The sequence below is a fragment of the Zea mays genome, chromosome 2 (genome assembly GCF_902167145.1).
Source record: "Zea mays cultivar B73 chromosome 2, Zm-B73-REFERENCE-NAM-5.0, whole genome shotgun sequence".
NCBI lineage: Eukaryota > Viridiplantae > Streptophyta > Magnoliopsida > Poales > Poaceae > Zea > Zea mays.
In genome coordinates, this window is record NC_050097.1 from 140,968,137 (window position 1) to 140,995,169 (window position 27,033).

The window sequence follows — 27,033 nt, forward strand, 5'->3', positions numbered from 1 at the left end:
TTGCGGGCTGCCACGAGTCCTACGAGGCGGCATAACTGCAGCCACAGGGGTAAATAAATAAGTAAAGAAAATTGGCATAACACCTCATCAAATAATGTCAAACCAGCACTGACAATATCATAATATATCAATAGTAGAGCAGGAAACCCATCCTATATGTGCAGTGTGTCAATTTATCATTATTTCACTTGCTAGGACCTACAACCTATTCCTTTGATACCAACTGTAACACTCCGTTGCTCCAACACAATGAGTGTTACCAAAGACCCTCCCCACTAATTTTAAAGCATAAAAAGAAATGGAAACAGAAAGTAAAAATCCGGCAGCACCTCCCTTCAAAGTAGCATAACGAGAGGAACACAAAGTTTATACACGATGCAAAAGAAAGGTAATCCACAGTGTATAATTAGGATGCAAAGGTAAAAATAAACATTCAAGACCAAAAATGATTTCAGCCAACCAAAAATTACGACCACCATAAAGCCTAGAACATATTAGACCACTGGCACCCACTATTTCATAACAAACAACCCCCTTGTCTTGAAACCCCTGTTTAACATCATTACTAAGCAGTGGTATTATTATTTAGGGGTGTAGTGATCGTGCTGCTACTTGCCTCCTTTCCCCAAGCAAAGTTCAGGTGCCTGCATCAAATAATGCAAGAGTGAGATGACACATCTCAGCAAGTAAAATGATCAAACAACAATTGGACAATGCAAACAAACCGTATTTTAACAACCTCGAAGTTCACAACTCCCTTCTTGAATATTAAAATGCAGCAAGTATACAAGGTACCAAATACCCAGTTCCAAAATAAAACTCAGAGTGGAGATCCACAATATCCACACAACCATAAAAGGTTCCATGTCTTACCCATGAATGCACATGACTACAGATGCAGTAATGACTTCTGCCTTCATACCTCTAAGGATATGAAGTTGCATCATACCCCTCCTCGGGCAACGTATGATGCTTATTGTACTGGTACGGTCGGACCATATGATCGCGACAAAACTTCCATTCAAAAGATGATGGATGCACTATGCATGACACCAATATGAGACCACCCCATCTAACGTGTGTTAAATATATACTTTCACTCCTTCAAAATAATAATCAACACGTGTAACATGCACGAACAGCATTCTCAACATATGTAAACAGTAGAACATGAATAACTTCAAGCAACAATTCTCAAAATGTAATACGAGGATGAACACATTTGATATGGATATAATCAAGTACAGGACACATAAATGGACCAACGGTATAAACGATCACTATTTTACTTGCCTTCATCGGGAATTTGGACACAGCTCTAAGTACGATCCAGAAGTCCACCACCCGCTTTTGACACACATCTTAGTACACAAATCCACATAACAAACGCACATAAACAACGCCGCACCTACGCACAAATCCAAACCCGTCGCGAGCGACAATTCTCCCCATCACCCACCAAACTGCAGCGGCGCTGCTTGACAATTTCATATCTTTAAAATTATGACAGCAGTGATATCAAACAAAAACTCCAGAAGCATCTACATAAAATTCCCCACAAGTTTTGTATTCAAATGATAATTAAATTCCAAAATCTAAATGGCCCCAAACAGCCCACAAGATACACCCTGCGTTCAGTTTTTGGACAGCAACCTAGCGGGGAACGATATCTCCTAAAATATTCCTCCGAATCGAGCGCATAAGTACTCGTTGGAAAGATATGACAAAGCTCTACATGATTTTCACAATGTGTACCACTGATTACTCCCGAAAAATCCCCAGAAACTAATAATACTAGTGATGTTCGTCCACCAACAAAATTCTGGATAGCACCTCTACCGAATCGCATAGATGAACAATTGAGAAAATGAATTGCAGCACAAATAAAACGATAACCACAAGATCACCTTGAGTTATCCCTTTCCTCCTTCCTTCTTCCTCCCACCAAACTCCAATTGAGGGCTTGCACCAACACAACGGAGATCCAAGCGGGGAGGGGCTGAACCTTGGAGAGGAGGAGATGGGGGGCGGCTAGGGTTGTGATGGGGCTGCAAGATCTTGGGGAAGGAGGAGAGGGAGGGTGGCGGCGGCCAAAAGGGACAAGAGGGAGGAGGGGGGCGGCTGCAAACAAAGGGGGGAAAAGAGGGAGGTCGACTAGGGTTAGGGGGGAAATATAGTGGGCTTCCATCCAACGGATCAAAATCTATGGCCCAAAACCCGCTCTCACATCCGCTCCCGACCCCGGCGTACAAGTCAAGAAAAGTTCTACTGTTTCACTGAGGTATGCCTCCTAAAACTCCAAGCCCCGAAAGCACAGAGCACGGAAGAAAAAAGGAAAAATAAACTTTACCCCTTTTTTGAAAAATTGGGTATCACAGCAAGTCACTCTTCGGCTTGATGGATTCTACCCTAGACATTTACACCAGCACCTTCATCATATGAGCAACAACATCTAGGACAACGTTAGATCCAGCAACAGTTCTCTGCGAAGGACATATCACAGCAAGACACAAGGGAACAATTTGAAGCCAAAATAGTGAACAATATTGTACCAGAATCGAAGCACATCTACTGAAACGCCTGAGGGGCTGGATCAAACATCTGAAGCTGTTTTGAAAAATCTATTGTCGTTTTAGTTTTTTCCTTTACATTTATGTCCTAAGAAACATCAAGAAGGTAAATCCTTCGACACTCGGTAATAAATATGAGGTTACACCATCGAGTGTAACAAAAGGTAAAGGTGAAAAAAGTTCCAAAGTCGTTTCTAAGGGGATCAGAGCTTAATGAAACACCTAGTAAAGGTGTAATAGCTCTGAAGTCATTTCTAAGGGGATGTAGAGCACAATGAAACACCTAGTAAAGGTGTAATAGCTTTGAAATCGTTCCTAAGGGGATGCAGAGCTCAATGAAACACCTAGTAAAGGTGTAAAAAGCTTCAAAGTCGTTCGTATGGGGATGCAGAGCTCAAATGAAGGACCTAGTAAAGGTGAAAAATGACTCCAAAGTCATTCCTAAGGGAATGCAGAGTCATGATACAAAAGCGCACAAAGATACACCTGTTTTCTTTCCCATTTTATCATCATCATCTTGTGCACCAAACATCATATGTCATATCATCATCCCATCATCATATCATGCGTATCATTATTCATAAAATATAAAGTGAAAAAAGAAGGGAAATTGCTTCCCTCAGGTTCAGATGAAAAAAGGACGCTGAAGCAGTTCCCTACAAACTGCAAAGTCAAATCCAAAAGATGAAGCTGCACTTAAATTTGATGACGCCCTTTTGCTTCATATATGATTTTTTATACCATTGTAAATATTATATAATGCAGACAGAAGGGCGAATAAGAGGAAATCAATCTTCTTCAGCAACAAAATATTTTTAAGGCATTGTTGACTAAACAAGGCTTTCGGTTGAAAGAGTATTTCTCCACGAAGCGTGAAAAGAAGGAAAGGCGTATACTTATTTCACGCTACGTAAAGAAATATCATGGAATCTTTACTTATATAGAATAAACACTTCACACAATTGTTCAAAAAATAGCAAACATATACTTAAAATGTTTTTTACAGAAATTTCTTAGTCTTTTTTCAAAACTTCTTCGGCAACTTCGTTCAGAATTTTATCAACAACTTCGTTTGTTGCCTTATGCACCACCTTGAATTCAGCAAGGACATCTTTCAATTCTGGAACATTTTCAGGGTCGTACGATTCTGGTGGTGGGGAAGGATCTGATGTACAAAAAATCATTCATGCTATATATCGTAGCTACCACGAAGCTAGAACTCACAGGGCAAAATAAGTGTACATATAAGTCTCTCCAGCCGTAAAGCTTCTTTCGTCTTTTTAGTCTCTTCAGCGGCTCGGTGAGCCTATAAAACAAAAATGCAATTTGTAAAAAGTTTTACATAAAAATCGAATGATAAGATTTAGCATTAAAAAAGAACCTCTCCTTCACTATCTCTGATAGCTTCATCTGCCATTTCCCGCCCGTCATCAAGCCAGATCTCAGAATAAAATTTCCCCCTAGTGCAACAGCTTATGACGAAGGGTCTTTAATATCAATAGCCAAAACCGTAAAATCCGGTTGAATCATGGCTCTCACATGCTCAGAACCAGCTTTTTCAAGCGGCGACACCGCTCCCCGTGCACACACATAGGCATAAAAAACTCCCCGACCGCTGAGAACTTTGTCAAAGGCCTCAACTTCACCTTCTATCCATTTGATTGCTCCTTCGGCGACACCACGAATGAACTTTTTATCGCTGTAAAAAGGGCCGACGCTAGCGAACATACTCTTTAATTTTCCACAGCACTAGGCAGCAACAGAAAAGCATTGCTCCTTTGATTCTCGCAGCTCATGAACATTTTTCTAGATTCTATCGCATTCAACTTCAGCTATTTCGCGCTTCGCTTTTTCAACTTCAAAATTTTCATTTACTTCGTCAATTTTTTTTCAATTTCATTATCTCAGATTTGTGAGACTCACCTGATGTCCTCAACAGAGACTCGAGCTCGGCAATGCGTTTTGCACTAGCTTTCTTCTCATCTTCTAGTTTCAAAACTTTTGTATTTTCCTCTCCAAAAAATGTTACAAGTTTAGCACGAGTTTCCTTTAACTTACTAATAAGAGAAATTAAAATATTATATTTCTCTTTAGCTTGTCGCCAAAGGTCGATGATCTCTGATCATAAGTTCCCAAAGGCTATCTGAGCACTTTCATTCTCGGCGTCCTTCTGATCCTTTAAAGCTTTACTCAGAATAAGTCTCTGATAATGGCGAAATAAAGTGAAAATAAATAACACAACAAACGCCAAAGTTATTGTGATAAGAAGGGGGGAGAAAATGTATGCTAACCTTCAAATTATTGTATGCTAGACAGTCCGCAAGTGGTCCTTAGGCATAGTAGATAATCCAAGTTTAGGCTTCGGATAGCCCATCTTGCCCGTCATCTCGCGGCAAACTTCAATCTCTCTGCTATCCGGTACGTAGTATAGATAGTCATCCTCATCATTGCCTTCGTACACAAGAGAGCCCGGAGGATACTTTAAATCTTCGGCATAGTGCTGAACTTCAGCAATTTGCTTATTAGTTAATTTTCCACCCAAAGCATGGAGAATAATGTATTCGTGAGTTGTGAGTGGCACTTCTTCGGATGCTAACGAGGCTTTTTTCTCTGATGAAGCTTTAGCTTCAGAAGATTCAACTTTATCTTTTTCTTTTTCCCTGACAGCGTGTGTTATTAAATAAGCCTTCGAAGAGCTGGCTTTGTCTATATCAAGAGAAATCATAGCACTTGTAGCCACTTTTAGTTCAGTTATTACATTTTTGGTAATCTTCGGCGCTGCGGGCGAAGCCACCTTTGTAGGCCTCAGAACAGCCTTCATCACATTGGCCATTATTTTCCCTTTTGAGGGGACCGTATTGCGGTAGATGTAAGCTTCGGTTGTTCCTGCTCATTGCTCGACACCGTCAGCTCCATGCTGGCCAGGGGTACTTCATCCTGAGTTGGAATTATAGTCACTTCCTCCTCTTCGACTTTTTCCCTTTCCTATATATGAAATTCAAAATAAAATAAACATCTCAATAAAAAAATTAAGCCAGACAAAGTAAAAACTCAAGGTTTGTTACCTTCAGGGACATAGCCGTCTACTCACCCGCCTTGATAGTCGAGAATACAGATATTACTGTCGCCCTTTTGGTATAGTACGGTTTGGCCAATTTGCCAGAATTTTCACTCTTTTCTGCTTCGAAGCACTCAAAGGGGGTTTTAAAGCACTTTTCTTCTTTTGACCTTTCCTTCGGGCAGGAAAACAATAGTCAAAATAAATAAAACCGATAACATCGAACACCCTGTTTGACCTTCTCTTTCCTTGGGCACCAAAAGCAGTAGTCATAGCTTCATCTTCAGCCTCCGTATAAGCCCCCCAACATTTCATCACAAGTTGCCTCAATAGCTTCAAGCCACTCATCATCAGGTTCACCAAACTAATTTCTATATAGATATGTATATTTTAGATATACTAAACCACCTTTTTGGCACTTTGGCTTGAACCGGCATCAACCTCCTTTGGCATTTTCCATTCATTGACAAGGGGCCACCCTTTGAAAGCTACATGCTCCTGAACAAAATCTCTAGTGCAAATGTAGCTGCATACGACGTTAAACACTACTAGGCAGGCTTGGCTTTTTCTGTGTTCGCAAATGCTAGCCTCTTTATGCCGAAGCGAGATCGGATAGGCCACTTAATCACATCCCTAATGTCCTCTCTCTTGTCCAGTGATTTTTAACATAAAACCATTGCTTCATCCATGAACCTGGCCATTTCTGTCGAAAGGTTGGGACAGGGCGCCTACCATCCGATCCGTACACAAAGGTATAAAAACCAAAGTTGTTATGATATTGCTCTTTTCCGGTAGCATTTGTTTGATTAAAAAAGCTCATGAATATTACATAAACATTTGGCATCTGGGTCTAAGCCCTAACTCCTTACTGCCTATTTGAAAATCCCAACCTTAATCAGAGCTTCGGGGGTAAGTTGATGAAGGTATATTTCGAATCTTTTTAGTACGTCGGCCAACATTTTGTGGAGAGGAAAGTGCAGCCTAGCGTTCAAAAAGCTTCGGTAAATGACTACTTCGTCTTTTTCGGGAAGAGAAATAGTGTTATCCCCATCAGGCCTCACTATGGGAACCTCATGAAAATATTTACCTTTCTTAGCTTCAATATGACCTCTTTCCATAGTTGATTTCCCAAAGTAATATGGCTGGGTATTTATGATCATTCTTCGGCATCGTCAGCATCATTCTAGAAGTAAAAATCCTTGCTATCCTCGGAACCATCCAACAATCTAGCCAATATCTCATCAGTAATCTTTGTAGCATTACTTTTCTCCATGGCCTCGTAATACCTAGCTAGCGCAAGATCTTCACTCTTGCTCCCCTCGGCCATCCTAGCTCAAACTAAAACAACCGAAGCTAAAACAAGTGTAACTCTCAATAGCTCAAAGCAGCAAAATAGCTGAATGCCATGATAAATATTTTACGATGTCATTTCTATTTATGCACAAACTACCACTGCAGAGTGGCCCCCGCATTTCAGAAAATTCGCTATTTAGCAACAGGAAGGTGTTTTTTCAGACCTTCGGCACAAGGCCTCCGTTCATTTTGTAGTCTAAGTTCGTTGCGAGGAAACGAACTAATACTCCGAGGTGCTAATGTTGGGGGCCTTCGACCTTCGAAGGTCCTCAAAAACATTGTTAACCACTATTTCCCGATACATCTCCAAGTGTTGCTGGTGCTTCGGCAGTAGCCACCTTCAGAACAAATCAAGAAAAGGATGAAGGCATTAGCTTCATCATAACAATATGGGAAGACGAAGATAGAAGTCAAACGAGGCCAAAAGAAGGTGCTCATAAGATTCTGATGTAAAGATGATAAAGATAGAAGACAATAATACCCTTGTGTCATTTGTAAACCATATGTACAAGCTTTGTGGACATACTTATAATTTCATACGAAGTTGTACCTCTCCCTTTAAATAGATGAATAGTGTCATGCATAAATTCACCATTTCTAGAGAGGAGAAGACTCATGTTGGATCAGCTTTTGAAACTACCTTTGAACTATCATTCATGTAAAGCCGAAGGTATGCTTGTAAATATCTATCACATTGCAAGGAATGAAATTTGGGATGATTACGAAGATAAGTGTCACACCTGGTTTTGGGGGCAAAACCGAATGCATAGCATATGTGTGACAGGATCCATTTTCCAGACATATGTTGACGTCACAAGTGTAATATATCAAAAGACAATGCAATAAAGGCGTAAAAAGAGTAGAATAACTTTATTACATCATCCATACATAAGTGTCTTAAATAGTATCATCATCAAAGTACAATGGATAAAACATGAACGCTCTTCCACAGGAAGATGACTGGCGCATTGTTAGACTTAGTACTCGTCAACATCATCTGCAAAGTCTTCTTCATCACCCTCTGATCAAAATATAAGCAAGGGGTGAGCTCACTTATGGTCGAGGCTCAACAAGTGGCAGGAGCAATGCAAGTTTAACAAGGTAGGCTATGGATAGGCAGTAAGCATTTTAGTTGGTCAATATTTTATTAACAACGCCTAACTTACTAGTTGTAAGTGTATCCCAAAGTATCCCAATTAAACATAAGAATATGATTATATCAAAAACACTTAAGTGAAACCACTTAAGCAAACCATTTATGAATCATCGGATCATGATTTATTTTCCATCTTTAAGTTCAATTATCATGTGAGGGCCCAGGTTGCTCTTAACCGTGAACACGACTGACATATTAGTTTTACACTCTGCAGAGGTGGTACAACTTTACCCATGAGCCATGTATCCCATCTAGCCTGGGTTGTACGGACCTGTAAACACTGCTGAGGTGAATGGCTAGGGATCCATTATGAGGCTTTCACAAAATGTCCTTAGTACAAAGCCACCAGCTAAGGTTTCCACGTCAGTATTGATGGCCCTATGGCGAGGTAACTTAGCCAAGACTACCACCCATGTTAACATAAGCTGCCACCAAACCACTGTCACCCCTCTTGCCCATCTTTCAGGTAGGGTTGCTAAGCACTAAGTGTATAGAGCTAATTACCAAAGCCAGAGCCATTATAGCACTCATGGTTGCACTGTTATCCTAGTTGGTCAATCCTTGTTCCATTTAATATGAAATAATCTTGTTTAACCATCGGGTTAACATCATAATACAAATTTCGTTTCTGGAACAATAGTATCATTTAAAGAGTGACATCATAATATCAAGTTGAGCAGTAGCACCAATTGTTAAGCATAATATTTATACTAGGGTAATCAAGGAGTGGGGTTGGTAATTCTAGGAAATCCTATTTAGGTAAATCCCATCAAATTATGCAAATATCCGAAAAGTAAACATTATTATATGAATTACTTGGGTACAAACGGAAATACAGAGGGAGAATCCACTTGCCTTGCGCAAACGTGTCCTATGGGTCGTCTTCGAACGTGTTTGCTTCTTCTACCACACAGTCTGCTTCTAATATAGATTTGCATATCGTACATACAAAAGAAAACATATACCAAATAAAAAACATACACCATTACATGGGTAACATTCACCATTACATGAACAATCATATACCACACAAACTATACCTAGAATCAGCGCCTAAAATAAAATATAATCCATATTTATTTTATCAATCCACTAAAATCTCTACTTTGGATTGTCACTGGTGAAAGTTATATGGACATGCGACTATGAAGGTATTTTACCTAACATAGATTAGATATAATGACTTAACCAATTCTATAGAAATAAATTGCTAAATTTTTCTATTATGAAATGATGTCCTTTTAGTTTGATCCTTTCTTTCTTAAAAGAAAACATCATTATAGTAACCAGAGGCCAAAAAATCTAATAATAAATTAGACCATTGATTAACCTATAATTATTGCATTAAGATGAATTCTACACCACTTATTAATTCCGTGTTAAGGAGTTTCCATCATTTATTTAGTGAGCCTAAATGAACCTTTTATTACAACTTCTTGATAAACTCTAAAATTCATCGTAAATAGAATTAATTATGAAATCACCTATGTAATATTTTTACTACTAACACATGTCTACCAAATCTTGTCATAATTCTTTCTAATCCAACATTCTAAAATTATTGCAAACAAATAACTTGACTAATAACAATTCACGCATATAAACATACACATGAACTTCAAATCACAACATTCCAATATTACAACAATAATTTACAAAGTTCAAAAACTAGTTCAAAATGTGATTTCGAAAATTAATAAAATTATTTTCAGGTTGCCTTCAACCTGGCGACGAACGACGAGGCGTGGCCAGGGGGTGCGGCGCGGCGGCTCGGACGGCGTTTGCGACGGCGGACAGTCCGAGCGGGGGCGAGGACGGTCCGGCGAGCTTGGGCGAGGCACGGTGGTGGACAGGGGTTCGACCGAGGTGGGCACGGACGGGCGCGGTACGATGGGGCTCGGCGGGGCAAGCGCGGACGGTTCTAGTGAGGTGGGCACGACTAGGATGGGGTGGCACGGCACGGCGGACGGTGAGGAGCGGCTCCGGCCGGGACGGGGTGGCGCGGCACGGCTCCGGCGTTGTGGCACGGCTCCGGCGGACGGCGAGCTCGGGTGGGGAAGATAGGAGAAGGAGAAAACATGGGCGAGTGGAGGGGAGAGAGGTCCCGTCTGCCGGTTTTTATAGAGGGAGAGAGGAAGGGAAGGAAAGAGGCCCGAGAGGGAGATGGCCGGTCGGCCATTAATGGCGACGACGTCCTTAATGGAGGGGAAGTGTGGAGGGAGAGGAGGAGCGGGGCGTTTCCGGCTCGGAGGGAGGCGAGAGGGTGTGGCCGGGTCGACGCGGGGTCGGGCGCGTGTGGCATGGTGGGAGGAAGGGGATGAGTCGCGGTAGGCCCCACACGGAAGTGAAAGAGAGGGGTGAGGGGGAGGAGGTGGCGGCCGGTTGGGCCCTTTTGGGCCGAATTGGCCACGCGGCTAGGGTTTCGGTTTTTCTTTTATCCTTATTTTCCAAAACAAAAATATAAATAAATATATTTTTAAATATCTCAAAAAATTCAAAATAATTATACCAACAATATTTATCAACAAAGAATTTATTTTTGGACCAAAGTTCGTATATTAATTAGTTGGATTTTCATAAAAGAATTTTATAAAAACAATCATCAAATAATTATGAGCAAGCACAAATTCTTCTGAAGGTAAATAAGATCAAACACTTGAAAAAAAAATTCTTTAGTATACTCACTACTCAATGATTTAAATGCATTATGTTTATTGATGGTTTTGAAGTGTCACAAACCTACACCCCTAAAAAGAATCTCGTCCTCGAGATTATGGAACCTTTGAGAATAGCTGGAGGAATTCTGCTCTGAGTTCATCTTCTCTTTCCCAAGTGGCCTCATCTTCCGAATGATGACTCCACTGAACTTTGCACATGTTGATAACTTTACTCCGAGTAATTCTGCGAGATGTTTCCAAAATTCTGATAGGATACTCCGAATAAGTCAAATCCTCATTAACTTGAGTTCTTCCATAGGTAATTGTTCCTTCGGTACTCTTAAGCATTTCTTAAGTTGTGATACATGAAATACGTCATGTACGTCTCATAAACTGTCTGGTAGTTCCAACTGATATTCTACTTCACCTTTTCTTTGCAAAATTTTGAATGGGTTGATATAGAGGGGAGATAATTTACCTTTAACCTTAAATCTTCTCATTCCTTTCATTCATCAACTCTCTTCTTCTATTGTCAGCATAGCTTTTCTGCCTTGACTATGCTGTTTTCAAATTCTCTCTGACAATCTGCACTTGCTTCTCTACTTCTTGGAGAATTTCTAGACCAAATACTTGACTTTCTCCTGTTTGATTCCAATATAGCGGGGTTCTGCATTTTCGTCCATAAAGTGCTTCAAACGGTGCCATCTTTAGACTTGCTTGGTAACTATTGTTATACGAGAATTCTGCATAAGGCAAACTTTTATCCCAACTGCTACCATGCTTTAGAGTGAAGCTCTTATCATATCTTCTAACACTTTATTTGTTCTCTCTGTTTGTCCATCTGTTTGCGGATGGTAAGCTGAGCTGAAATTTAGCTTAGTATCCATGGACTCATGTAACCTTTTCCAAAAGCGCAAGGTAAATTGGGTTCCTCGGTCTAATACGATCTTCTTCGGTACTCCATGCAAACAAACAATCCTTGATATGTATAGTCCTGCTAACTAGGCTCTCGAGTAAATTGACTTTTAGGTATAAAGTGTGCAACTTTAGTCAACATGTCGACAATAACCCATATGGAATCATAGCCATCAGGAGTACGAGGTAAACCAACTATGAAATCCATAACGATTTATTCCCATTTCCATTCTGGTACTTTAAAAGGTTGTAGCAAACATGCTGGTCTTTGATGTTCCGCCTTAACTCATTGACATACATCACAGAGTGCAACATGAGTAGCAACATCTCTTTTTAAACCGTACCACCAATATTTTTCCTTCAGATCCTGGTACATCTTAGTACTTCCAAGGTGAATAGAATAAGCCAAATCATGAGCTTCTCTTAAAATAAGTTGGCGTAGGTGCTCGATTTCTAGTACACAGATTCTCTTTTTAAACCATATTGTACCTTGTTCATCTTTTATGAAATCGGAGGTCTTTCCCAAGTTAGTCTGTGCTTTAATTCTTTGTATTTCTCATTAGATTCTTGTCCTTTATGAATCTTCTGTTCTAGAGTAGATTCCACTTCCATAATTGTGGCTTCCATATTATTAAGCATACCAAGGTTAAGTTGTTCTATTTCCCAACATAATTCTTTTGGCATCAAGTAGGTAGTAATAGTGTTCACTTGACCTTTACGACTTAAAGCATCTGCCACTACATTTGCTTTTCCTGGGTGATAATGTATATCTAGATCATAATCCTTGATTAACTCAAGCCATCTTCATTGTCTTAGGTTGAGTTCTTTATGCGTGAAGATATATTTCAAGTTTTTGTGATCCATGAAGATTTTACACTTGTTTCCAATCATGTAGTGTCTCCAAATCATCAAAACATGCACTACGACAGCTAATTCCATATCATGCGTAGGATAATTCTTTTCATGCTTCCTCAATTGCCTGGAGGCATAAGCAATTACTTTTCCTTCTTGCATTAATACACATCCAAGTCCTAGATGTGATGCATCACAATACACGTCAAATCCTTTGTGAATATCAGGCATTATCAACACTGGTGTAGTGGTTAGCTTTTCCTTTAATTCGTTAAAACATTTCTGACGTGCTTCATCCCATTTAAACTCTTTACCTTTCTCTAGCAGTGAAGTAAGGGGTTTCACTATTTTGGAGAAGCCTTCAATAAATCTTCTATAGTATCCTGCTATTCCAAGAAAATTCCTGATCTTGGAAACATCTGTTGGTTGCTTCCAAATTAATATTTTACCAGGGTCTACCTTGATTCCTCCATCTGTGATAATATGACCTAGGAAAGCGACTTCCGTCAGCCAAAAATCACATTTTGAGAATTTCGCATACAACTGGTTGTCACGAAGCTTCTGTAGAACTAGTCTCAGATGATCTTCATGTGTTTCTTCATTCTGAGAGTATACTAGTATGTCGTCGATGAACACAACCACAAATTGGTCAAGATATTCCATGAATAATTTATTCATCAAGTTCATAAAGTAAGCTGGTGCATTGGTTAATCCAAATGACATAACCAAAAACTCATATAGTCCATATCTAGTAGTGAAGGCTGTTTTAGGTACGTCTTTTGTTCGAATCTACAACTGATGATAGCCTGATCTTAGATCTATTTTTGAGAATACCTTAGCTCCTCTCATCTGATCAAACAAATCTTTAATCTGAGGTAACGGGTATTTGTTCTTAATTGTTACTTCATTCAAACTTCTATAGTCGACACACATTCTTCTTGAACCATCTTTCTTGTTCACAAATAGAACTGGGGCTCCCCATGGAGACAAACTGGGGCAAATAAAACCTTTTTCTAGTAATTCTTCTATTTGTTTCTTCAGTTCAATTAAATCCTTGACATCGATTCTATAAGGTCTTTTTGAAATTGGTGCAGTTCTGGGTAATAATTTAATAGAAAACTCTATATCACGATCATGTGGCATACCTAGTAATTCCTCCAAAAATACGTCTAGGTATTCACACACACTATTCTAATGTGTTCCAAAGATTTCTCCTCTAATTGATTTACCATGGCTTCTACTTCTCCTGGCATACTAACATTGACTCCAACTCTTTCTCCTTGTGGACCTGTTAATGTAACCATCCTCTTAGCACAAGATATTACTCCATCATACTTGGTTAAGTAGTCTATTCCACGTATCACATCGATTCCACTCGATTCCAAGATTATCAGCTCTACTAGAAGGCTTATTCCTCTAATTTCAAGCTAAGTCTGAGGGCATGATTGAGTGGCTCTAAGTTCACCTCCTGGTGATCTATTTAATAGTTTCCTCTTCAAAGGATAGTTTGATATATTATGCTTTTGCACAAATGACTTGTTACGAAAGAGTGCGATGCTCCAGAATCAAATAAAACAGATGCATGTATGGAGTGAATAAGGAACATACAATACACCACGTCGGCATCCTTAGGAACTGTTTCTGCTGTCACATGATTAACTCTTCCCTTACTCTGGTTCTGCGGAGTCTTGTTCTATGCAGTACCACGAGCAGGTGCATTCTAATCAACTCTTTGACTGTTGATCCTTTGGGGTGTCTGTGGGTTGCGCTTATGGCAATTATTGGAATAATGTCCAAGTTCACCACACTTGAAACATCCACTTGGATGGACTGGAGTAGTTGTATTTTTATTTTTGGCCGGTGTGTTCACGACGCTTCCTCGACGATTCTACTGGTAACCACTAGGCCTTTGACTGGTCTGGTATTGGTTGGTTCTGGTATTGGTTGTTTCTCTGTCCCTATTGTCCATAGCGTTGCACTTGATAATTATTGTTTCCACTCTGATTTCTAGAGCGAAACTAAGAACCTTAAGAGTTGTTTTGTCTGGCGTTTCTGCTGGACTGTACTTGGAATTTCCTCTTGTGATCTCACAATTCCCTTGTTTTGCTTTCTAGACCAATCACCTTGTTAAGCAGAGTCTAGAAATTAAGAAAGTTGTGGCTCTGTAACTGATAATTTAGAGGTCCAATCAAACCTTCTAAGAATCGCTCTTGGCGCTTCTCATCCATGTCAACGTCTTCCAATGTGTAGCGAGAAAGTTGGGTTAAACGATCCCGATACTCACTAACGGACATACCTCCTTGAGTGAGGGATAAGAATTCCTTTTTCTTGAGTTTCATTATTCCCAAGGGAATGTGGTGTGCACGGAATTTCTCTTGAAATTCTTGCCAAGTTATAGTGTCTGCGTTTGCATGTGCCGCAGTGAAGGCATCCCACTAGTTGGACGTGGGGCCTTCGAGTCTTCCAGAGGCATACAAGACCTTTTCTTGGTCATTGCATTGTGTAATGTACAGCTTCTTTCCTATCACCTTAAGCCAGTCATCGGCATCCAAGGGATCAACCGAATGAGAAAACGCAGGGGATGATGACTCATAAAGTCTTTGTGCTTGTCACGAGCTTGGGGTGCATTCTGCTATTGGTTCTATTGGTTCTGTTGGATTTGCTTCACTGAAGCAGTGAGGCCTTGGAGAAGTTGCATCTGCACCGCAATGAACTGTTCCATGTTTGAGTTAGGTGGTGGTGGCGGCAACTGCTGACCAGCACGTTGATTACGGGTGTTTTTGTGACCAGGGAGATCGTTCACCATCTGGTTGGTTAGGAAGTGCATCCTTTAGATAAGTGAAGAGTAGAGAAAAATTCAAGGGGGGATAACTTTTACTAAAGTTAAGACTATTTGTAAATTATAAATGTTCTTATGGCCATCATTCCATTAGATCATTGCACTTAAGCAAAAATCCAAATCAAACATTATGCAAACATCACCATCACATGGTTGTTATTATAATCATAGTATCATTAGGAGTTTCATTGTCTAACGCAAAAATGAACATATTACAATATGACTTATAAATCTAGAGTAGCCTGGTGATAGATCCTGGTTCTCCATAGTGAATCCTCTTGCGAGGCGGGGACACAGCTATGGCAGGGACTTGGGCTTCGGGTGGATTTCTTCCTTCGAGCTGAGTTTCGAGGGCTGCAATCCTGGCATGTCCTTCTTCAAGTTCTCCATGTGCTCTTGAGCGATCCAGGGTAGTGTTGTCCAGGTCAGTGTTAAGACCTGCCACCACACCTATAAGGGTGTTGAGGCGATCTTCTCTAGTTTCACTTGGAACAACACTGGTCTGGCTTTCTCCACGAAGACATAGAGGAAGATGTATGTACCTCGTGTCGTGCAGCTGCTGCCAATAAATGTGGCTAAGAGACCACAAAGCTCTTATAGATGCATTATTGACCGAAGCAGCGTAGGTAGATAGTGGCGTCAGAGACTCATGGGTTGATAGAGTCTTGAATCCTTTATCTCCTGCATCCATCACCCTGACATACACGCGAGTGATGTAGTAACAAGCCCGAGGAGGCTCAGACACTCGCCTTGTGTCATATAGAGGTCAAACGTAGGTTCCTAGCACATGATTAACCTATAATTCTTGCATTATGATGAATTCTACACCACTTATTAATTTTGTGTTAAGGAGTTTCCATCATTTATTTGGTGAGCCTAAATGAACCTTTGATTATAACTTCTACATAAACTCTAAAATTCACCGTAAACAGAATTAATTATGAAAACACCTATCTAATATTTTTACTACTAACACATGTCTACCAAATCTTGTCATAATTCTTTCTAATCCAACATTCTAAAATCATTGCAAACAAATAACATGACTAATAACAATTCACGCATATATACATACACATGAACTTGAAATCACAACATTCCAATATTACTGCAATAATTTACAAATTTCACAAACTAGTTCAAAATGTGATTTCGAAAATTAATAAAATTATTTTTTGGTTGCTTTCAACAATGCGACGAACAGCGAGCAGTGGCCGGGGGTTCGGCGCAGTGGCTCGGGCGACGTTCGCAGCGACGGACGGTTAGGGCGGGGGCGTGGACGGTCCGACAAGCTCGGGCGAGGCGCGGTGGCGGATAGGGGCTCGGCCGAGGTGGGCACAGACGGGCGCGGTACGACGGGGCTCGACGGGGTGGGCATGGACGGCTCCGGCAAGGTAGGCACGGCTGGGACGGGTGGCGCGGCTCGGCGGACAGCGAGGTGCGGCTCTGGCTAGGACGGGGCGGCGCGACATGGCTCCGGCAAGGCACGGCTCTAGCGGATGGCGAGCTCGGGTGGGGAAGAGAGGATAGGGAGAGAGCTTGGGCAAGGGGAGAGGAGAGAGGTCCGGTCGGCTGGTTTTTATAGAGGGAGAGGGGAAGGGGAGGGGCGGGGGGGAGGAAGATGGTCGGTCGGCCATCAAGGCCATTAATGACGGCGGTGTCCTTAATGGTGGGGGAAGTGGGGAGGGAGAGGAGTTGTCGGCCGTTTTCGGCTCGAAGGGAGGCGAGAGGGCGTGGCGCAGCGGGAGGAAGGTGAGGAGCCACGGTGGGCCCCACACAGAAGTGAGAGAGAGGGGGTGAGGGGGAGGAGGTGGCGGCTGGTTGGGCCCTTTTGGGCCAAATTGGCCATGCGGCTAGGGTTTTGGTTTTTCTTTTTTTCTGTTATCGTTATTTCCCAAAACAAAAATATGAATAAATATATTTTTAAATATCTATAAAAATTCATAATAATTATACCAACAATATTTATCAACAAAGAATTTATTTTTGGACCAAAGTTCATATATTAATTAGTTGGATTTTCATAAAAGAATTTTATAAAAACAATCATCAAACAATTATGAGCAAGCAAAAATTCTTCTAAAGGTAAATAAGATCAAACACTTGAAAGAAAAATGCTTTACTTTACTCACTACTTAATAATTTAAATGCATTATGTTTAGTTGATGGTTTTGAAGTGTCACAATATATAAGTTAGGCCAATTCTTTATTATTTGCACTTTCCGTTCTTATCAAAGATGTACAAGCTCTTTGTTCGTTACATTCTTCCTTCACATGACCTTCATATAAAGGTTAAATGAAGGAGGCAACGTACTAATTCATATTGACTTATTTTTGGCATTCTGATGGGTTCAGAAACAAGTGTTCATCTCTATCTTTGTCCTAAGGTTATTATCTTGAAGAGATAATACCTCAAGGACAAGGGTCTTTACTATTTAACATCGTGTTGCCTTGTTTTAGGTTCTATACAACAATAAAAAATGAGAGACCAACAAAAACCTTTGTAGAAGGGCCTATATTGCGTGTAGTAGTTCATGGAAACTATTAGGAAAAACTTAGTACATCAAAGTAAAGTCACAATGAAGACTTGTAACCCATGTTAATTATCCAATGAACTAGGCCATAATCCAATTTTCACTCGACTTTGGACTATTACGCTACGTGAGAGTAATTTCAGCTCAAGGAAAATTATGGCGATCGAACCCGAATTTTGATGCTTAAACGATCCACATAGTGTAAATATTACCACTATAAATATGTGTCCTAGTTAAATAAATAGATAATTGAATAGTACTTTTGGCCCTCTACTTACTTCTCGCTACTTTCCACCCTATTGTGGAAGTATGAAGGATTGTATAACATGCTTGATGTTCAAAAGCCAAATTATTTGCTTCAATAACACACTGTTGTTTCTGGCTTCATTGATATGTAATATGTTCATGTTAACTAAGAGAGAGAGTGTGGCCGATGAATTGTTGTTAATCATGGGCATAGAAGGTTTTGATATAAATAATTGTTTTTAGTAGGCAAGCATTGCGGGAAAAAAACATCGGCCATATGGTCACACACAAAACTGGGCAATCATAGATGTTCTTGAAAAATAAGAACGGTGGGTTTCGCAAAACCAGCTAGGCGTTTAATATTTTGTAAAATCAACAAATAGACTTCATCATTACTAGGTGTATGCTCCTGCGCTGCGACGGCGCGTTGAATTAAATCAACTTAGATATTCTCTTCTAGTTTTGTTTCAATTTTCCCCTACTATCAGGAGCAAAAAAATCTCATCTAGTTATCCAATCCAATTGATGAACTTCTCAAGTCCACCACGCTACTATACGGCCAGCTGAAAAATGTGCATGCCTACCTACAGACACAAACATGTGCCATTTTGAACACTGACATTGTCTCAATGTCCCCAGGGACAATTTTTGAGTGTCAATGCCGATTGTAATATAATTCCAAACCCCAATTCTCTCTATTGATCAAATTCAGGATTGCTATTTTTTCTTTCATAGTGTCAATGCCGATTGTAATACATTTCCTCACTGACGACTCTGTCTGAAACTACCCCCACAACCATTTTTTTTGCAAAAGCTAGTTAAGTAGAAGAGAAAGAAAACAAAGGGTACCCTTAACCATGTTCATTCATAGTTAAGTAATTAGTGCACAATATAATCAACCTTCAACTCCACCAGTAAGACAGATTTCTAAGATTAATTAAAAAAGGGATCTACATCTACCCGCACGGCAAGACCCTTGAGCAGGTTGACAACGAAGTTATTATACTCAATAAAGGACTGTCCACTGTCCTTCCACTAATGTCCTCCTACTAACCATATAGTGCTAACAGAGAGAGAAAGAGATTTACGTTTGATTGAGTTTGCTTTCACATCTATTCTTGTCCTTTATCTGTGATTGGATCTCACCAAAGATCATGTCAGCTTTCTTTGTGCTAGTATCAGTGACAACCTGCATGAAAGAGAGCATAACTGGAGGTCAATACAATCGCCTTTTTAGATGTTTGATAATTCAGTTATAGTTTGATTATTCTCAATTGTTTTAGTTCAGTATAGATGCATTTTTTCAAAAAGTCTAAAACCCATCAAAACATGCAATTTACTCACGTCCCAACCATGGAAGGAAATCCACCAAACCACATTGATATCACGATTCGCGACATTGCTCATTTACTTAAAGTAATTATACTCGATAACGAACTGCCCACTGTCCTCCAACTAACCACATAGTGCTAACACATGTTACATCCTTGAAAATTAAGCTAACTCAAGTTTGCTACTATTTCATATCGCCTCCCAATCCACCTATTCAAAACAAGCAGTGAAAGAGCATCATATATAAATGACGCATTGCTGAATCCTATATAAAAATGAACAAAGAGATAGATGGAGAGCACAATTAATAAGCAGGGATGCAACAAGCAAGCACATAGACACAATTGTGCATAAAACTAATCTAATCAATCTCTTGTGTTGATTTTCGCTTCCAAGCAACAATCTCTTGGTCTAACTTTCTCCATATGGTCTCTAGAAAAGATACTAAGGATAGCTCACCTGAAACTAAAGATGCTAGCATAGTACTATCTCCAGAAAGTAAGAACACTTTGCTAAACTACTTAAGCAAGCAGACACTTGTATTTGCTGCACAGGAGAGTGCAAAAACTTGCATATTGATTATATCAAAATGCTTTTGCCTTGTTAAGAAGAGATGTGGCTCAAGGATCTCCAGGTGCAGCGGCAACTTCTACACCACCAACAGCACACATCATACCTGTTGTCATGTCTCGTCTGAGAGCTTTCTTACTTGTCTATGTCCAAAACTTGAACCTAGGGATCCGTAGGGGATTAAACTAGCTCCTATAAAAATTGAAGAAAACATGTTATCGAAGACTTAAACTAACACAAATTGTGTTTGTGTTCATTATCCCGTTTCCCAAAGCCAATTGTGGCTAGGACAATACAAGGCTACCAGCTCAGACTCTATGTAGGCAAGTTGTCTAAACATGAAGGCTGAAACATAGACATGATTCTGTGGAAGTGGAACCGAATAGTTTTGGATGGCCTCTAAAAAATGGCAAGATATGGTATTTTACTCTTTTATATTTTCTCCAATACTATTAATATAGTGTACTTATGTGCAAAAATAACACAATCATGTCCAAATTAATTGTAGCATTCTAGAAAGGATACTGGACAAGATTATCACATGAGATAATCGAGCACATTTCGGAAGGGGGTTGTTACATGCATGGGGATAGTTAGGCTACATATAAAGGCTTATGTGGCTACATGTTAGTTATTAAAGTTGAGTTTTAAGTAAGAGAAAGAAAAAAGAAATTATATTCTCTAGGGCCTCATCAATATGAAATCATTTTGTTATTTTGTTTCCAGTGTCAACATCCCTCAGTTCACCTGAAACAGTCAAAGTGTTCAAACTAAAATAGAATAAATATTGACTACTTGACATTATGATAATGAATAATGAGGTAACAACTGCATGTGGGAAATAAATGATGAAACAAATAAAAATGACAGACCTGTATTGCGGCCTCTCCTCTTACTTGATGTGAATGTTGTTCTTTTATTACCTAATGGATAGAACACAAGCAAGTCAGCAAACCATACATGGCTCTTCTTGTCATGAGCATAGGTATAAGTACAAACTTCACCAAAAACAGTGACTATCGATGAATGCATAATACAGGAAGAACTTCTTACCTAATAAATGTGGCCTTGACTTTTGAGGCTGGCCAAAGCGACAAATGAGTATAGTCGATGAGTACAAACATCACATGCATATTAGGCCCCCAAGTCGATGAGCACAAACTTCACATGTTTTTTACCAAGAAATATTATAGGTGATGCTTACAGTCTTACATATCACTAAAAAGTATCTCTAACTATTTATTATGAATAATCAAGACAATTTGTAGACAATAAGTTCATTACAAATATATTAGCACATGCCAAAAAATATGGTAGAGAGATCTAACCCGAGCAACATGACAAATTTGGATCTTGAGTAGGGTGAAGATGAGGGGATCAGAGCTTACCATCTTGCGTCGGGCCGCGACAGAGGGAAACACATCTCATTACATCGTATTAAAGTTGACAATGCATATATTTTAATTTTTTGGATAAACAATATAGCATAAAGCATACTAGTGGATGGTGCGCGCCTTGCGCGCGATCTAAAATTCGATTCGATTTTAGGGTACCTTCTTATGAAGAAGGGACATAACTAAGGCGACTAAATTTAAACTATGACAATTTGCAATTATTAATGTGTACGACAGAGTCCAAAACAACAAATAGGATCATTAGAAAATATGTGGAAATAATATTAGTTGAACATGTCTATAACTGTATTATCTTCACCAGTGTAATAATTGTTTTGAGTAATTTTCTTTTGTCTTAGTAGCACGAGATTTTGTCATACCTATACATGTAAAAGGGGTCGACTGTTACTACGAATGTCCTAGGTGCGTATCATACATTGTACAGCAGACAATAGCGGACATTATACAAAAGACAATGTTACACATTATAAGTTGTTCACAACTTCAGTTTAGACGTAGTTTGACGTACAGTCAACAAAATCACCACATGTCATATACAATGTCATTATACAAAAGACAATGTTACACATTATAAGTTGTTCACAACTTCAGTTTAGGCATCAATTATACTGTTCATATACAATCAAACAATTTTTGTATTAAAGGTATGTAAAATGTAAGCTATTTTTGTCAAGGAAATTGTGTTTCTTTCCATGTCTGCTTGAACCTTACGAACGGTAGAGTGTAAAAGGAAATACCCCATTCATGTCTTGAAGGTGGATTTGCCTAACCGGGTTTGTAAATTGTTCCAGTGATTTTCTTGAGCCTATGTTGTTGCAAAGAAGATGTTCAAAGTTAAAAAGAAAAAAAGAGTTGTAAGAACTTTTTTACTGTTGATTCTAATGTGTTAGAGGAACTTTCAGGAGTAAAAGCTAGTAAATAAATACTTGTGCCCTATGATGAGGTTTGATTCAACAGTTAAGTATGATGGAACATAAAACTTATTCTATTACGTTCATAAAACATACCTCAGGCGAAGATATTCCCAAGCCTTTAACACGGCAAGTAACTTGAGATCCAACCTTTCGTAATCCAAGAAAAGCCAAAGTTTTTCCCCCAAGAGATTCTCCAACATGCTTGTCGCGCTGTCATTTATTTGTGCAATATTCAATGCAGCAAGTAAGCTTTCACAGAGCAGCGTTGAACTATTGATAGATTAAGTTTTCACAATTTTGGTCCATGGAACTATTGATGGATTAAGTTTTCACAATTTTGGTCCACGGCGAATCTTTATCCCCTCGATTAAACAATCCCAGCAATAAAAAAAGAGTTGTTCTTTGTATTCTTTCTCTTTCACCAAAGTCACTGATCCTTTTGTTCCTCCTTATCTCCACGTAATGCAGCATCAGTAAGCAGGCACACATCCATTAAACCGAGACCTGTTTGTTATTCTAAGCCTCTAGGTACAGCGGCGGTGCTCATCTCATGCACCAACAACAATAAACAAAGCCGAGAGCTGGGAGGGTTGGAGCCATCAACTGACCGGTCGGGTTGAGAGATTTGCTTAGCGACAGCGACGCCTGTCCGGCGGCGACAGTGACCTTCGGATGCTTGGGTTGGGTTGGGTTGGCGCCACAGGATCGTTCATTTAACTACTCGTACAAGGTATTGATGTGGCGCCACTGGATCCGCTCACCACCCTCTGTCCTCCAAACCATTTGGTCGCTTCGCTTCTTTCTGAATATGTTCCAGGTTAAAGAGATTTCAGATAGGATAATTAACATTCTTTTGTCCAGCTTTTAGCAGTGGTTAACGACCTCGGATTCTTTCCATTTGGATTTTGACTGAGGGCCTAGACACAGCAGCAAACAAACAAACAAAAAGAACTAAAATTCTGTGTGCTCCATGGTGTCTGGTAGAATCAATTGAACTTGAGAACTGGTGGTGGGGCACAGGCATCTGCAGATTCGTCTAGAGAACCCAACTCACAAAATGTAAAGCCCAAAATATGTATAAAAAAGAGATAAAAAACTAAGTATATTTGATTGTTTATGATTTGGGACCGAGTTGATTATTGTCTAGTGCATACTCAATTAAGGGAATTAAAGTAGTCAAGTAACCAATAAATAAGTAAAAAATTGTGCATCTCATGCTGATGTCATTTCTGTGATGCATTTTACTTGAATAAATAAAACATAACATAAATTGAGCTCAAATTATAAATATAAATATAAAACAGAAAATGAGAAATGAAATTTTCATAAAGTCTTTCCTTTCTTCCATAATTAAACAATAGGGAGAAGAATAAATAATAATAATAATAAATAGTATTGTTGCAAACTGTAAGGAGTATTATTCATATCATAATTCGTTTGACCTTGAAACATGAAAATTAAAATAAGAATTTAAACATGGTTTGGATCTGAAAATGAGAATTTGAAAATAAAAAGAAAGAAAAGAAACACCTATTCACCTGGGCCGCAGCTTCCTGGCCCATCAGCCGTTTCTTCCTCAGCCGTGCGGCCCACCAGCGATCACCACCCGCGTCGACGCGGGGGACCCGCGGGTCAGCCGCGTCCCAGCCATCCTGCCTCGTGCGCTGACCAGACCCGTGTCACTGCCGGGTGGGGCCAGTAGCTCAACCTCGTGACTGCCCGCGCTCGCGCGTGGTGCGTCTCGCTGACCAGTGGGCCAATCGTGTCAGCTTCATCACCGCTGCCACGACCCAACAGAAAACGCCGAGATCTCCCCAACAACTCCCGTGCGGATCAAAACCAACCCGCCAAAATTGCCGTGTTTCTCTGGCAGGGATCCCATGCTTTGGCCTATAAGTAGCGGCGCCATGCGCCCTCTTTCCTCATCCGTCGGTGCTAGCTCCTGTCACCAAAACAGGCATCCACCGCCATGGGAGAAGACGTAGAGCTCCGTCACCCTGCGCAGAGAAAAAAAGAAGGCGGGTCCGCCGCGGGGGAGCATGGTGGTGGACCTGGAGATGTGCGGCGAGCGGCGTCACGGGTGTGACACAAAAGGCCCTGCAAAATCCCCCCGGGAGTTAGGCGGTCCAAAGTGCCGCTTTCACGCGCAACGCAATCGAGCCAGAGCGACTCCTCCTAATCCAATCCCAAATGGTCAAAGTGAGCGTGAAAACGAAACGTTTTCTATCTCTAAAATTCAAATTGGGATCCAGGCCTCAGAAATAAGCCGTCTTTCTGAACACACATGGAAGGCACATAGCAAGAACTGAAGAACATGGGGCAAAATAGCTACAAAAAATCTTGAGATTTATTGCACCGACCACTACCTTGCACACTTTCTTCAGGCTAATGGTGATCGAGCCCTTCCTTCGGCTCCTCTTCTCCCCCGCCGCCGCAGCTGCGGGTGGCTGCTTGGCCGCAAGCTCGGCAGCGACCGCCAAGCGACTGCCGACTGGGAGTGAGCCAAGGGCACGAGGCGGAGGGAGCGAGGAGAGGAATCCTACCGACTGGGAGTGGGCCGAGAGCACGAGGCGGAGGGAGCAAGGAGAGGAATCCAAAATCAAGCATCAGATCGAACTCTCGAGACGTCTTGAGATATAGAGGGAGGAAGCCAACACCAAAAACTACGACAGATGCCGTTGATTCACGATCGAAGGGATGGAAAAATTTATGCTGACGTGGATAGGCTTTGAAGCGCCGTTTCCTACCGCGATTGTAATATAGAAATTGGTTTATGTGAAATGGTACAAATAGTTTGAGAGCAAAGAAAAGACAAATCCCAGTATAGACCGATAGACTATTAACTTTTCACATTCTTATTATGGATGTAAAGAAAAAAGGTGGCATTTAATTTGTTAATGTGATAATGAGCAACAACACAGTGATTAGTTCAAAACCTAGTAATCACAAACAACCGAGTAGATTATTAGCCTATGCAGATATCCCATCAACACATTCAATTGTTGCATTCCAGAACTCCTCACCAGGTGAAGTAAGGGAATTCCTTAGTACAGATTTTAGGATTTCTACATGTGCTAGAGAAAACCCAACTTTTATTTGTGCAGTACTTGGGGGTAAAGCTACATCAAGGCCGAAAACCCAACACAACTCACGTGTTCCCCCTCAATAGATTCCTAATTAACAGGGAATAATGGCAAGTTCAAAAGGAAAAGAGAAAAATAAAGAAACAATTTGGTTATGATATACATCTAGAAGTGTACGGATTGCAAGCTTGATGGTCTCCTTGTCGGATGTCTCCTTAGTTCTTCTCCAGAAACTCACACATAGAGTTGTAGTTCCTTCCCATGGTGTTGGCCTTCCAATCATAGAAGGTACTCGATGCGGATCAATCTGGTACAGCGCTGGCTTATCATTGTAGGGGTCGAAGCCGATAATGAGGGTCGAAAGCTTGAAGGGGCGAACTCCACCACTTTGTGTATACTTCTACTATAGCCCAGCGCTATACTCAACGGTGACAGGGTCCTAGACGATGAGTCAATGGCTCTGGCACTCGACCTGCTCGTGATTGATGAGCAGACACGCGTCCGCCTTCAAACCCGCACATGCCAGGGCGATGTGGGCATCTAGGCATGCCATCTTGCGCACTAACCTGGGAGACAGAAATTCAGGTCAGAGGTATTAGTTTGAGGCGAGGATCACAAGATCCAAATGGATGACAGACGTGAGGCACAGAGGATTTTCTACCTGGAGTCCTAAAGCTTGGGTGCAGACGTCTTCTCGATGCCGAGCACGACAGTGTCTGTGCCATGGATGGCCTCGAGAGCGTACTCCACCTTGAAGTTGTGGCCATCGAGGGAGAAGACGGCGATGGCACGGTCGTAGCAGGGCGTCGTCGGTGGTTAGGGTTTGAACTTGCTTCCCGGCCGGTGGTGGTGGCGTGTGGGGCGGGGTCTGGGGAGGCGAGATCGACGGTATGGCGGTGCGGGGCTGTGGGAATGGGGGGCCTCGGGAGGCGGACGCGACGGGCAAGGGGCTAGGGCGATATTCACAACGAGGGGCGTGAGGAGCCAAGGCGGGGGCACGCTTATGTGTGGACGCCTTCCTTAGGGTCTTAATAGTAGTATAGATAATGTTGTCAAATGCATATATAGAACACCTAATAATTTGGACTCCCAATGAGAGAATTTTAAGATTGGTAAGGTCCCATTTTTTGGAAACAAACTATACTTGTTTCCATATCCGGCCAAATCTGAGTTAGAATCATACTTCGACACATCTTTGTACCACATTTTTTATTTTTATATGTAGTGCAAGGCCTCACACCATATAAATATAAAGGGCAACGTCTAAAAGTATAAAAAATAGAATCATTTGATACAAGTTTTTAAATCTTTTCTACGTAACTTCTCCATTACTACATGACGTTCTTCTCTTGTCTTAATAGCATGAGAAAGTAGAGCAAAACTAGCTTGCCTAGTCTAGGCACTAGTGGAGAACATGGCTTCCGTCTCTTAATTTCAGTACCCTTTTCCTTAGAGTCGGCACTAAAATTAAGAGAAGGAAACCATCCTAATCGTTTCAGCACCGATTTTAACTACCATGAGATTTAGTACCGGTTGGTG

General features: G+C 40.7%; 1 pseudogene; it reads right to left on the reverse strand.

Annotated features, from left to right (window-relative positions):
* Window positions 1–19,264: 19,264 nt before the first annotated feature.
* On the reverse strand, window positions 19,265–26,310 carry LOC103648943 (proteasome subunit alpha type-7-B-like; annotated as a pseudogene).
* Window positions 26,311–27,033: the final 723 nt, after the last annotated feature.